The sequence below is a fragment of the Delphinapterus leucas genome, chromosome 17, assembly GCF_059928025.1.
Source record: "Delphinapterus leucas isolate spDelLeu-1000000601 "Yukka" chromosome 17, BTC_Dleu_Yukka2, whole genome shotgun sequence".
NCBI lineage: Eukaryota > Metazoa > Chordata > Mammalia > Artiodactyla > Monodontidae > Delphinapterus > Delphinapterus leucas.
Window position 1 is genome coordinate 70,389,451 of NC_143145.1, and position 12,643 is coordinate 70,402,093.

General features: G+C 37.3%; 1 protein-coding gene across 1 annotated transcript in view; it reads left to right on the plus strand.

The window, feature by feature from the left end:
• EYA1 (EYA transcriptional coactivator and phosphatase 1) overlaps positions 1 to 12,643 on the plus strand; it is a 151,894-nt gene that overhangs the window by 90,351 nt on the left and 48,900 nt on the right. The window lies entirely within an intron of this gene.

The following is a 12,643-nucleotide window of genomic DNA, read 5'->3' on the forward strand; positions in this document are numbered from 1 at the left end:
CTTCTGGCCTGTAGTAGTTTCGTTGTGAGTAATGATCACTGAAAACATCCATTAAGTAATTCAGAAAATAGCACCGTTCCAAGTGGCACACGCAAAACCACCCATGTTATACAGGCTGTAGTACCTAAGACACACTTGGCTGTGCACCCCTCTCCTTCCTGAGTCACCATTTATCTCCTGGTCTGATACCAATGAGTCATTCAGAATGTCAGTCCTTTATGATTTCTTTTTTTAAAAATTTATTTGTTATACAGCAGGTTCTTATTAGTTGTCTGTTTTATACATAATAGTGTATATATGTCAGTCCTTTATAATTTCTTGAATACATACATAGCAATGTAATAGGTGCCTAGCCGTAATTCCCACCTTCAGGGAGCTTATAAATTAATAAAGGAGGCAGTCGGTAGGAAATGGATGAGTCTTCAACAGCAGTCCTTCATTGGGGCAAAATTGATCTAAGCTAACGCCACTCTAAATCCACAAAGAGTGAAACCACAGAATCTCCAAAGGAATAACAATATTAGGAAGGAAACAAGTCTTCCGGTGTTACTCGTGACAAGTGTTCTCTAATAGCTACAATTACTTAGCTAGTAAGAAAGAGCCAATAATAGGATGTCAAATGATAACACTAGTACTGTGAGCCAGAAAAAAAAGATCAGGATCCACAGGAGCTGCACAACCAAAAAATAAATGCCAGAGGTGCTAAATGAGATGCTTCTAGGGTTACTGCTCTTCTTAAATTACACTGGGAATTCTTCTTTGCAGCCGATCAGCATTGCAATGTGACACTGCTGCTCCTAAGCGTATAAGACATAGGTCCTGTGGCTTCCATTATGAATGTAGGAGTTTCTCTGGTTTTCTGGAAAAGACCATCCCATATGATAAAAAATTAGTAGAGTTAATACAGGAAAAGCATTGTCTTCTGACCTACATCCTTCTGTATATGACAAATCTCACTTAAGTCTGAGTACAGATTACCAAGCAACTCCTAGCATCTTTTCAATAAAAGGGAGATGCTGAGGAATTTTGCAAGACTTTTGCAATTTTGACTTAAAAATTTCTTTTGTCATTTTTAAAGTATGGTTTGAGTGTGCTTTACATTTTCAAAATAAATATTTTTAATCTATAGTTTCACCACCAAAAGGTAACCAATCTGGACTCAGTGAATATTTTTTTTAAATTTATTATAGAAACTTCTAAACATCTACATAGGTAGATGAAATAGTATAACAAAACCCAGTGTAACCTCTGCCAGCTTTAACAATGATCAGATCCTAGTTAATCTTGTTGCATGTATGTCCTTTACCACATCCCTCCCCTATCCTGCTCTACCCTAGGGTTATTTTTCAAAGCAAGTCCCAGAGATCATATTATTTCATTTGTATGTATTTCAGTATGTATTTAAGACTCCATTAAAAGAATTTTTAGACTAGAAATAGTAGATGTTACTCAGAACTTTAGCCATCTAGCAAAATTAATAATAATTTCTTAATATCATTGAATGTCTAATCAACAGTTACATTTCTCCGATTCTTTTTTTGATTTTACATTGTAAAATACACGTAAGATAAACTCTTAGCAGTTTTTTTTGTTGTGTGTTGTTGTTGTTGTTGTTGTTGTTTTACGGTACGCGGGCCTCTCCCGTTGCGGAGCACAGGCTCCGGACGCTCAGGCTCAGCGGCCATGGCTCACGGGCCCAGACGCTCCGCGGCACGTGGGATCTTCCCGGACCGGGGCACAAACCCGCGTCCCCTGCATCGGCAGGCGGACTCTCAACCACTGCGCCACCAGGGAAGCCCTCTTAGCAGTTTTTAAGCATACAGTTCAGTGGTATTAAATTCATCCACATTATTGTGCAACCAATCTCCAGAACTCTTTTGATCTTGCAAAACTGAAAGTCTATACTCATTAAATGACTCCCCATCCTCTCCTCCCCACAGCACCTGGCAACCACCATTCTACTTTCTGTCTCTATGATTTTGACTGCTCTGCTGTTTATTTTTATTGAACTATAGTTGATTTACGATATTGTGTTAGTGTCAGGTGTACAGCAAAGTCATTCAGGTATATGTGTTCTTTTTCAGATTCTTCTCCTTTATAGGTTATTACAGGATGCTGAATACAGCCCCCTGTGCTGTACAGTAAATCCTTGTTTTTTATCTTTTCATATAGAGTGGTGTGTATCTGTTAATCCCATACTCCTAATTTATCCTTCCCCTCTGGTAACTATAAGTTTGTTCTTTATGTCTGTGAGTCTGTTTTGTAAATAAGTTGACTTGTATTATTTTTTAGATTCCACATGTAAGTGATACCATATATTTGTCTTTCTCTGTCTCACTTCAGTTAGTGTGATAATCTGATTTTGACTCTCCTGAATACTTCATATAAGTAAAATCATACAGTATTTGTCTTTTTGTGAGTGGCTTACTGCACTTAGCATAATGTCTTCAGGGTTCATTCATGTTGTTTGCATGTGTCAGAATTCCTTTCCTTTTTATTTAAGGCTGAATAATACTCCATTGTATGGGTATGCCTCATTTTGTCTATTCATCTGTCAGCGGACACTTGGGTTGCTTTTACCTTTTAGCAATTGTGAATAAGGCTGCTATGAACATGGGTGTACAGATATCTCTTGGAGACCCTGCTTTCAATTATTTCAGGTACCAGAAGTAGAATTGCTGGATCACACAGTAACCCTATGCCTAATTTTTTGAGGAACTGCCATACTGTTTTTCATAGCAGCTGTGCCAACAGCACACAAGGGTTCCAGTTTCTCTATATCCTCATCAACACTTGTTATTTTCCAGATTTTTTTTTTATTTTATAGTAGCCATCCTAATGAGTGTGAGGTGGTATCTCATTGTGATTTTGACTTGCATTTCCCTAATGATTAGTTATGTTGATCATCTTTTCATGTGCTTGTTGACAATTTGTATATCTTCTTTTTATTTTAGCTTTTTTTTCTTCCTGTTTTACTGAGATATAATTGACATCCAGCACTGTATAAGTTTGTGTACAGCATAATGATTTGACTTACATACATCTTGAAATAATTATCAAAGTAAGTTAAATAAACAAAAAAGAAAAAGTATTTTTTACCTGTGATGAGAACTCTTAGGATTTATTCTAACAACTTCCGTATATATCATACAGCAGTGTTAATTATATTAATCATGTTGTATATTACATCCCTAGCATTTATTTTATAACTGGAAGTTAGTATCTTTTGACCACCTTCATCCAAGTCCTCATGCCCCCACTTCCCACCTCTGGTAACCACAAATCTGATTTTTTCTATGAATTTATTTGTTTTCTTTTTAAGTATAATTGACCTACAACACTATGTTAGTTCCTGGTGCACAACATAGTGATACGATGTTTCTAATGTATATCTTCTTTAGAGCATATCTATTCAAGTTCTTTGCCCATTTTTTAATCGGGTTGTTCATTTTGTGTTGCTTAGTTGTACTTTGTATATCCTGGATATTAACCTCCTATCAGATATGAGTTTCAATATTTTCTACTATTCCATATGTTGCCTTTTCATTCTGTTAATTGGACCCTTTGATGCACAGAGTTTTTAGATATAGTCAAATTTATCTATTTTTTTGTTTTGTTGCCTGTGCGTTTGGTGTCATAGCCAAGAAGTCACTGCCAGATTCAGTGTTATGAAGCTTTTCCCCTAAGAGTTTTATAGATTCACTCTTAGATTTAGGTCTTTGATCCATTTTGAGTTCATTTTTGTATACAGTGTAAGGTAAGGATCCAACTTTATTCTTTTGCATGTGGATATCCAGTTTTCCCCACACCATTTGTTGAAAAGACTGTCTTTTCCTCATTGAATAATCTTAGCACCCTTGTTGAAAGTCATTTGACCATATATGTAGGAATTTATTTCTGAGCTCTCTGTTGTATTCCATTGGTCTATATGTCTGTCTTTATATATCACTCTATACCACACTGTTTTGACTACTGTGGCTTTGTAACTAAGTTTTGAAATCAGAAAATGTGAGACCCAACTTTGTTATTCTGTTTCAAGATTGTTTTGGCTATTTGGGGTCCCTTGAGATTCCATGTGAATTTTACGGTGGTTATGTCTGGTTTTGCAAAAAACATCATTGAAAACTTGATAGGGTAAATCACTTTGGGTATATTGATATCTTAATATTGTCTTCCATCCATGAACATGGACTGCCTTTCCATTTATTTGTGTCTTCTCTGATTTCTTTCAGCAACATTTTGTAGTTTTCAGTATACCGGTCTTTTGCCTACTTGGTTACGTTTATTTCTAAGTATTTTATTCATTTTGATGCTATTTTAAATGAAATTGTCTTAACTTCCTTCCTGGATTGTTCATTATTAGTATATAGAAATGCAATTGATTTTTGTGTCCTGATTTTGTATCCTGTAACTGTGCTGAATTTATTAGTTCTAACAGTTTTTAGAAACTCTTTGGCATTTTCTACATATAAGATCATGTCATCTGTGAACAAAGACATTTTACTTCTTCCTTTCCTGTTTGGATGCCTTTTATTTCTTTTTCTTTCTTACTGAATTGCTCTGGCTAAGACTTCCAGTACTATGTCAACTAGAAATGGCAAAAGCAGGCATCCTTGTCTTGTTCCTGGTCATAGAGGAAAAGCATTCAGACTTTAACCATTGAGTATGATGTTGCCTGTGGGCTTTTCATATATGTCCTTTGTGGTATTGAGATAGTTTCCTTCTATTCTCTGTTCCTAGTTTGTAAAGTGTTTTTCTCCAGTGGTTTTATAATTTTTTTTTTTACAGTTTATGGTATGTCTCTTACATGTCTTTAAGCTGTACATTCTCACTCAATCTTTTTTTTTAACCTTGAGTATTTCTGTTGAAATAACCAGATCATCTGTCTTATAGAGGGTCTGAGACTGGGTTTTCTTGATTGCATCTCCATTGTGTTCCTTTGTCACATATTCTTTTGTCCCCTGTATTTCCTGTGAATTAGTAGCTAGATCCAGAAACTTAATTAGATTCAGGTTTAATGGTTTGTTTGTTTGTTTTGGTTAAGACTTCGTAGGTGAGGTATATCCTTCCAGTAAGAGATGTGTAATGTCTGGTTGCTGTTGTTTTAAACTTCAGCTTGCTGGTTGGACAGTCTCCTCTAACAATCTATTGTAATTATCCTGTAAATCCTTTCTTATTGGCTCAAATTTAGTGGATTAGGAAGGAGAAAACTCTAGAGTTTTGGGCGGGGGCGGGAGGGGAGTTAAACCACAAGTTCATTAACTCAGCAGAACCAAGTATATGTGGCTGCACATCAGAAATAAAAAGATGTGACAGTGCTTGTTGCAAATAACTAGCCCATAGTTACTTTTGGTGAGGCAAAGTGTTGAGATAAACCTAGACCACTTTCTGAATTCAGAGATTTTCTCAAATATCTTCTCTCCTTGAATATCTCTCCAGTATTAGTACAGATCCTTGTTAAGGCTGCCTGGTCACCTCTAGGAGACAGATAGATATCCTCAGTGGCTCATGCAGGTGCCACATTCCTTTATTATCTTTTCAACAGCATAGTGAATTTCAGTTTACCAGCCATAGTTCTGAGTCAGTGAACTAATGTGATTAATCTATAGGTTTGCTTGATGCTTGGTGGGTAACTTCAAAGGTAAATCCAACTCTGCCCCTTGAGGCTTAAGTCTAGCCTTAGGCATTTAATCTACAGGCAGTTTCCTTGTAAATCTCAGTGTAAGAATACTATTTAACAGACGTTTATGTACAATGTGTATACATTGTAATCTTGACTTGGAAGTGATCAACTATTTACATTAGGGAAAGAATGCTATGCTCACATCAGAGAGCTGAGAAATGGAATACCTTTCCCTGGTAGTTAATCACATGACAATCAGAGTTGCTATTTGTGGAAGAACTAATACTAGAAGACTCCACTTTTCTTTCTTGTTATGTTAGCTGATAATTTTATATGATGTTGATATTCTTAAAGTAGTCCCACAAATTTATCCTTTGACCCTACCACAAACAAGACCTCTCTGAATTATCATGTTGTTCCTCAAATGCAAAAACATAACATCATTTTGTGAATACTGAAGTTTTTCAGGGACTATACATTGAAGGTACTAAATTTGGAATGTACCTCAGTAATTAACCGTTTATTGCCGTTTATCACTACCAGCCATTTGTTGATAAACTTGGGCAGAGTCAAGATTTTTCCAAGACCTGTTCTTCCAAGTCATTTGTTAATTGACTGTAAGCAATGGATTTGGGCTGTGCTTAAGTGCCTGTTCACGAATCTGACCCTTTAATGATTAAAGGGTATAAGCTAACAGGTATGTGACCCACCCATGGAGATCACACTGCTTGGCTGTGCAAGTAACTGGTTTATTTTTTAAAGAACACTTCTAGGATTCTACTGAATTGGTGCAGTATTTGGATCCTATCTGAATGACACTTCCTCCCCTTTAGTTCCTAGATCTTCAGAGTATGGGACAACACCTTTGCCAGTTGGCGAGAGTTGGGTCATCTCTCCTAGTGATGAGAAGCTTGGTTGAGATCTTTTGGGAGAACCAATGACACTCCTCCTAGGAGTGGTCACACTGCATGTTCCCCATTTAACATCCGCACAAATCAGCTTTACTGATGATTGCTCTCTTAAAAACACAGTCACCTCAAAAATATTGGCATGAGGAATTTAGGGTTGCCCTTATCTTTAAAAAGCATGAACTTCACATCCAATCTGAGTGCAGAATGCTAACGCATGATTTTGTGGTGGAGACATGGTGTCCCATGTTCAGATCTGCTGTTATAACTGTAGTATGGTGATAGTAGGAATCACCACCACCACCCTAGTAGCAGCAGCGGCAGCTTAGTACTTGGCAGGCGCTATGTTCCGAACTTTAATCCTTCAGACAAACCTGTTGTATTCCTGTTTTACTGATGAGGGACCTGAGGTCCAGGGGTTTAAGTAACTGAACTTGCCCACCACACAGCTAGTAAAAGTTAGAGTTCCAATCTAGACTCCATATGAATTTAATGGCATTTCAGCATTTCTATGCACTGATTTTGTCGAGAATTTCTTCTTTTTAAAGCATTTTCATCACATGAGGATCCAGTGTAATAGCAGTGATCAGGCTAAAAAAAAAATCAAGGAACAGTAAAAGAATGACAACCGGCCAGGGATGGTGCTGATGATTTGAATACAGGTTGATAATAACTTTAGTCTCTGTGTGCAGCTCTGTGTTCTAGAAACAGGAGAAAAAGATCTTGAGGGAATGGGATAATTAAAGATCACTGGATAGAAGATGAGAGCAAAACAATTGTTTTAGGCTTGGGTCTAATTTATCTGTATCATGTTGCTTTCTCTTCAATAGACATAACTATTTTTGACTTACACAAAACAGCCCTGGGTAGCCTAGCATTACAACGAGTTCCTTCACCTTATTTTCATGACTTTAAGCAGACAACTGCAATTTTTTTTAAGTTGAAGTATAGTTGATTTACAATGTTCTGTTAGTTTCTGGTGTATAGCAAAGTGATTCAGATATATATATATATAAAATATACATATATGGAATATATATATATAGAATATATATATAGAATATATATACATGTTCTTCTTCAGATTCTTTTCCATTATATGTTGTTACAAGATATTGAATGTAGTTCCCTGTGCTGTACAGTGGGTCCTTGCTGTTCATCTGTTTTATATGTAGTGGTGTGTATCTGTTAATCCCAAACTCCTGATTTATCCCTCCCTCCCCCACCTTTCCCCTTTGATAACCATAAGTTTGTTTTCTATGTCTGTGAGTTTATTTCTGTTCATTTGTTCAGTTCATTAAGTTCATTTGTATCTTTTTTTAGATTCCATACATAAGTGATATTATATTTGTCTTTGTCTGACTTACTTCACTTAGTATGATAATCTCTAGGTCCATCCATGTTGCTGCAAATGGCATTATTTCATTCCTTTTTATGGCTGAGTGATGTTCCATTGTATATTTGTACAGCATCATCTTTATATATTCATCCGTTGATGGACATTTAGGTTGCTTTGCAATTTACTATCACATCAAAATAATTTAAGATCAGAGTTAAATTTAATTCCTCTGTGTGTGTGGGGGGGGGGGGGGCGGTGCTGGATGCTATCTGTCCTGTCTTGTTAAGGAACAGCTAGTAGAATTTCCTGGGCAGAAGAACTATAGTAAGTTTACACTGTTTATTCATTAAACAAGAAAAATGATAAAGCATTTGATTGTATTTTCTCTGTTTGAGCCTCTTCACTGAACTATTCAGTTTTTACTAGGGAACTAGACTGCAGAGAATATATTTTGCAAGATGTAACGCATATCACTGATAAATTTTAAAAATAAATAATTGTATGCTGATCTTATGTTAATCTTATTCACTGCATCAAATAGATAAGTAAGGCTTTGTAAGTAGCTCTTCTAAGAATGAGCTGCTCTTTAATCAGGTACAAAGTATGAATGAACATGTTTAATATTGATACCATATTATGTAGATAGAATGACTTTTAGGAATCAAATGTCCTTTTTTCCCCCTAAGCTAGGTATCTAGGATTTTTTTTTTTTTTTTTACTGACACTAAACACTAATAACTAACTAAAGATCAAATTTGATATTTTTTTCTTCATTACAATTATTTGAAATATCTGCTGTTTATTTCTTTCATTCATTTATTCCTCCACCAGACTTTGGGAAAGCCCTGTGCCAGGCATTGTGTATGGTCCCAAGGATGGAGAGAAAGATACAGGGATATGTCTCTGACATAGACAAGAGCACATACAGCTGTGGTACCCAGTGGCTGATGAGCCCGGCTGGGAGGAGTCGGGGAAGAGCCTCTGGATTGATGGAGGGGCACTGAAAGAAGCGCTCTGTGGGATGCAGGACTGAGCATGGGGGTTGAACAGAAACTTGGTTGTATTCATGTCGGTAACCGGGGGAGACCTATCCAGTAAGGGAAGCTACTACAGATAGCTACAAATGAGACACATGGCTGGAGAAAAGAAAATGGTGGTGAATATAAGGAAGGTATGAATTCCAGGTCCAAGGGGCAGGATCATGTGGTTCATTTGATGTGGGAAGTATGATGAATCCAGGTTGCAGCCCATTGAGTTTCAGGTGCTCTATGGGTCATCAAGTACAAAGGACCAATAGGTGATTGATATATGGGCCTACAAATGAGGTCTGAGGTTCAACAGAGGGGAATGGGTTGATAGTTGAAGGTATGAGTGTGTTGGAGTCTGTAAGGCAGTGTGAATAGAATGAGGAATGGATGAAAACAGTCCTAGGAACCAACATCACTGAAGGGATAGAGGATGGATAATCAGATTCTAGGAAGATGCCCAGAAAAGACTGATGATATTACAGACATAAGGGAAGAAGAAATGTTAAGAAGAAATTAGAAGTGGTAAATACCACAGAGGAGTCAAGTTCAGAAGAGAATGGAAACGTTTGGCAACAAGGTTTACTTAAAATGAAATGTTTCTTGGAAGTGGAGGCAAAGTTCTAAATAATTTTTCAAAAGTGATGTAGCAAAAAATGGTGTTTTAAAAGGCACCATTTCACAACTACAGCTCTGGAATTCGTTACTGCAAAGCACAAGGAAAGTAAGATTAAGCCAAAGACATGGTGATTTTAATGTCTCAGTTTGGGTCTAAAAAATGTGTTTTTTCTTTCTTCCTCTATATATGCCAAAATAAACCATCAAGCTAGGACTAATTTATTAACTGTTCAGTGTTAGCTTTTTTGACATTTGACTTGTATCAGCCATGTTTGAAAAATATGAAAATATTGAAAGATTATTATAATAGGAAGATCAAATCTAACCTTGATTTGAGAAGGACTCCAGTTGCTAGAATGTGGAAGCAGATCTGTTACCATGGTTACCTATCTGTTCTTCTGGCTAGTTTCCTTTCAGGTAAAACACTTAGGGTGAGATAGCTTTGTACCCTAACAGCTCTGTTACCACAAGCAAATCATAACACGGCTGCAACTCAGTTTTCCTGTCTCTGAAATCAAAAGTAGGTGTTCTTTAGAACTCTGCTTTTCAAACTGTAGACTTCGACACATTAATGGGCGATGAAATGGAAAGTAACAGAATACTCTCCACACAGTGTGGAAAGTCTCATTTTGCCAAGCTCACATTTCAGCTGTGTGTGTGTGAGGGACAGAGAGAGAGATGTTACTAGATCATAGTATAAAATGATTTTTCTTACTGTGGATTATGGTTAAAAAATATTTGAGAAACACTGCTTTCAACTAGATCCCCTTCCTATTCTAAAATTCTTTCATTTCAGTTAATCGTCAGGCTGTTCTTTTGGTGGTATAAATGTTTCCTAACAATACTGTGGAGTGGCAGGTATGAAAACTGTTAAGGAATGACAGCTAATAACAAAAGAGAAAAACATTAAAAGGTAAATAAGGCCAACATCTATGTTGTATTTGACCACAAGACTGAACAAGCCTTTAAAATTTATTAGTATTCCAACTCACAAGTCATTACTGTAATTTATGAAGAAAAGTTAGAGTAGGCTATATATTCACAAACAATGGAGTAATTCTTTTGATGGTGGTATAAATAAGCTACCATATCAAGGAGAAATAATCCTTTTTCAGAAGTCACAATACCATGGCACATCAATTCTAGAATTGCCCATTAAATAATTGCAGTGAGTCTCCTTCGCCTGCCCACATGAAAAGATTCATTGATGTGGTTATGAGACAAGTCAGTGTATTTTTATTGGCCTCAACTAGAAGGACGACACACCTGAGTCAGGTGTTTTGTTTTAGAAACAGCTGTTTGAACTTCCCCTACTGGTTAATTCTGCTCTAGGCTGTATGTATTTGAGAATTTGTTTTTTCCAGCACACTTATTGATACTTGGAATTCTTGGAAGTGAGCAATTTCCTATAAAACCAAGATTCAATGAGAGTTTTTCTTTACTTATTTGTAAACAGTTTTTTAATTCTTCTACAACCTATGAAATTTCATAGATTTTAGGTGGTGTCAAGCAGGGAAGATTTAACAAGGCTTAATCATTGTACAGGAAATTTGAGGGAAGTGTTTTTATTTGTCCCTCCCTGCACAGCTCTTGGACACTCAGTTGGCCTATGTGTTTTTATTTCCTGTCTGCCCTCTTACAAACCCTGGGGTATTTGCTTTGCCCCTTTGCCAATCTAACCCCAGATTTTTGGCAATAATGTGTTTTCTCTCTCCTTTACGTTGCCAGTCAGCTGGCAGAGAAGGCCTAGGTGGGAGGGGAATTGAGACCAGCAGTGCCATATTTTCCCAAAACCTCCTCTTGTCGATCTCTGGGACTCCTGTGAGATAAACCATGCTGGTGCTGGAGCTGAGGGTGTGCTGGTGGGGTGGGCGGAGCTAGTGGGATGGGTGGTGCAGGGATGGTGTTGACTCCGCCTCCCTGGCCACAGTTGATTGGCCCATGGCTGGCACCCAGTGAGTCTCTGCCCCCTCCACCATCCCAGGCCCCTCCTTTCTCCCAGGTGTATAAACACATATGATTGTGACAAATGAAGAGATGGAGGGTTTTTGTGTTTTTTTTATTCTATGGGAGAACAACATATTTGCCATCTAGCCACCTGATTTTTTAGATGAGCAAACTGAGGCTCAGTGAGATAAAGACACCAAAGTAACTAAGAGAACAAGGATAGGGCTTGGCCTCTGGGTCTAGGGCTCTTTTTCCACCATTTGTCGCTGCCTCCCAAAGCGCATGAGAAGATGGGGCTCAAGGTTGATGGACTTTAGATACTTGGAGGGTAGGGGGTAAAACACAGGCAAGTCTTGAGCTTTGAAATGAAGACAATAGAGAAAATGTACAAGGTTTATATTGGACAGTATTAGAAAGCAAGACTTACTTTCTCTGGGTTTTTCTCTGCTCTAAGACTCAAAGACAGGTGATACACAAAGTACACCCCAGCTAGATGGGTGGGCGACATGAAGGCATAATTTCTCTAGTTACAGTTTCTCTAATTAAATGATCCACATAGATTCCAGAGGTTTGCTGTGATAATAAAAGAGTATATCAGAAATTATTGTTCTTTGGAAAAATTTAAAGGCCATAAAGGTGAAAGTTGTATTGCTATTAAAATGCCAATAAAAACTTGAAAAACTCACATATCCTTGAATACTTTCTCTACAGAATATTTTTCCTTTTTCACTAATTATGCAGGATATTCACCATGAACAGTGTTGCTTCCTGGGTTGGATGCATTACGAATATAGTAACACCATTAAAACCTTGCAAATATCTCTATATCCCCCATCTTCAATACCAACAGATGTCATTAGGATGTGTGTTGTGTGGGACAGACTGTCTATCACTAGTGTCGAAGGCTTGAAGCGTTGGGTAGGAGCCACTGTGCTCCCCTGTGTGTGTTACTGGCTGTTTGATGACTGGATAGTGTCACATGAATGTCAAGATCAGCTTCCTGAACTGGCATGGTGCCAGCTGGTCAGAGTGGCCATCACTTCCATTTTGAGTATACTCAAAATTGGCGGGCAATCTGAATAAATACAAAATAATGGTAGTTATCATCTGGAGTGAAATTGGTATTTTCTATCCTTCTGAAATTAATCTATATTATATCTATTTTCTGACATTTGTGGCAGTG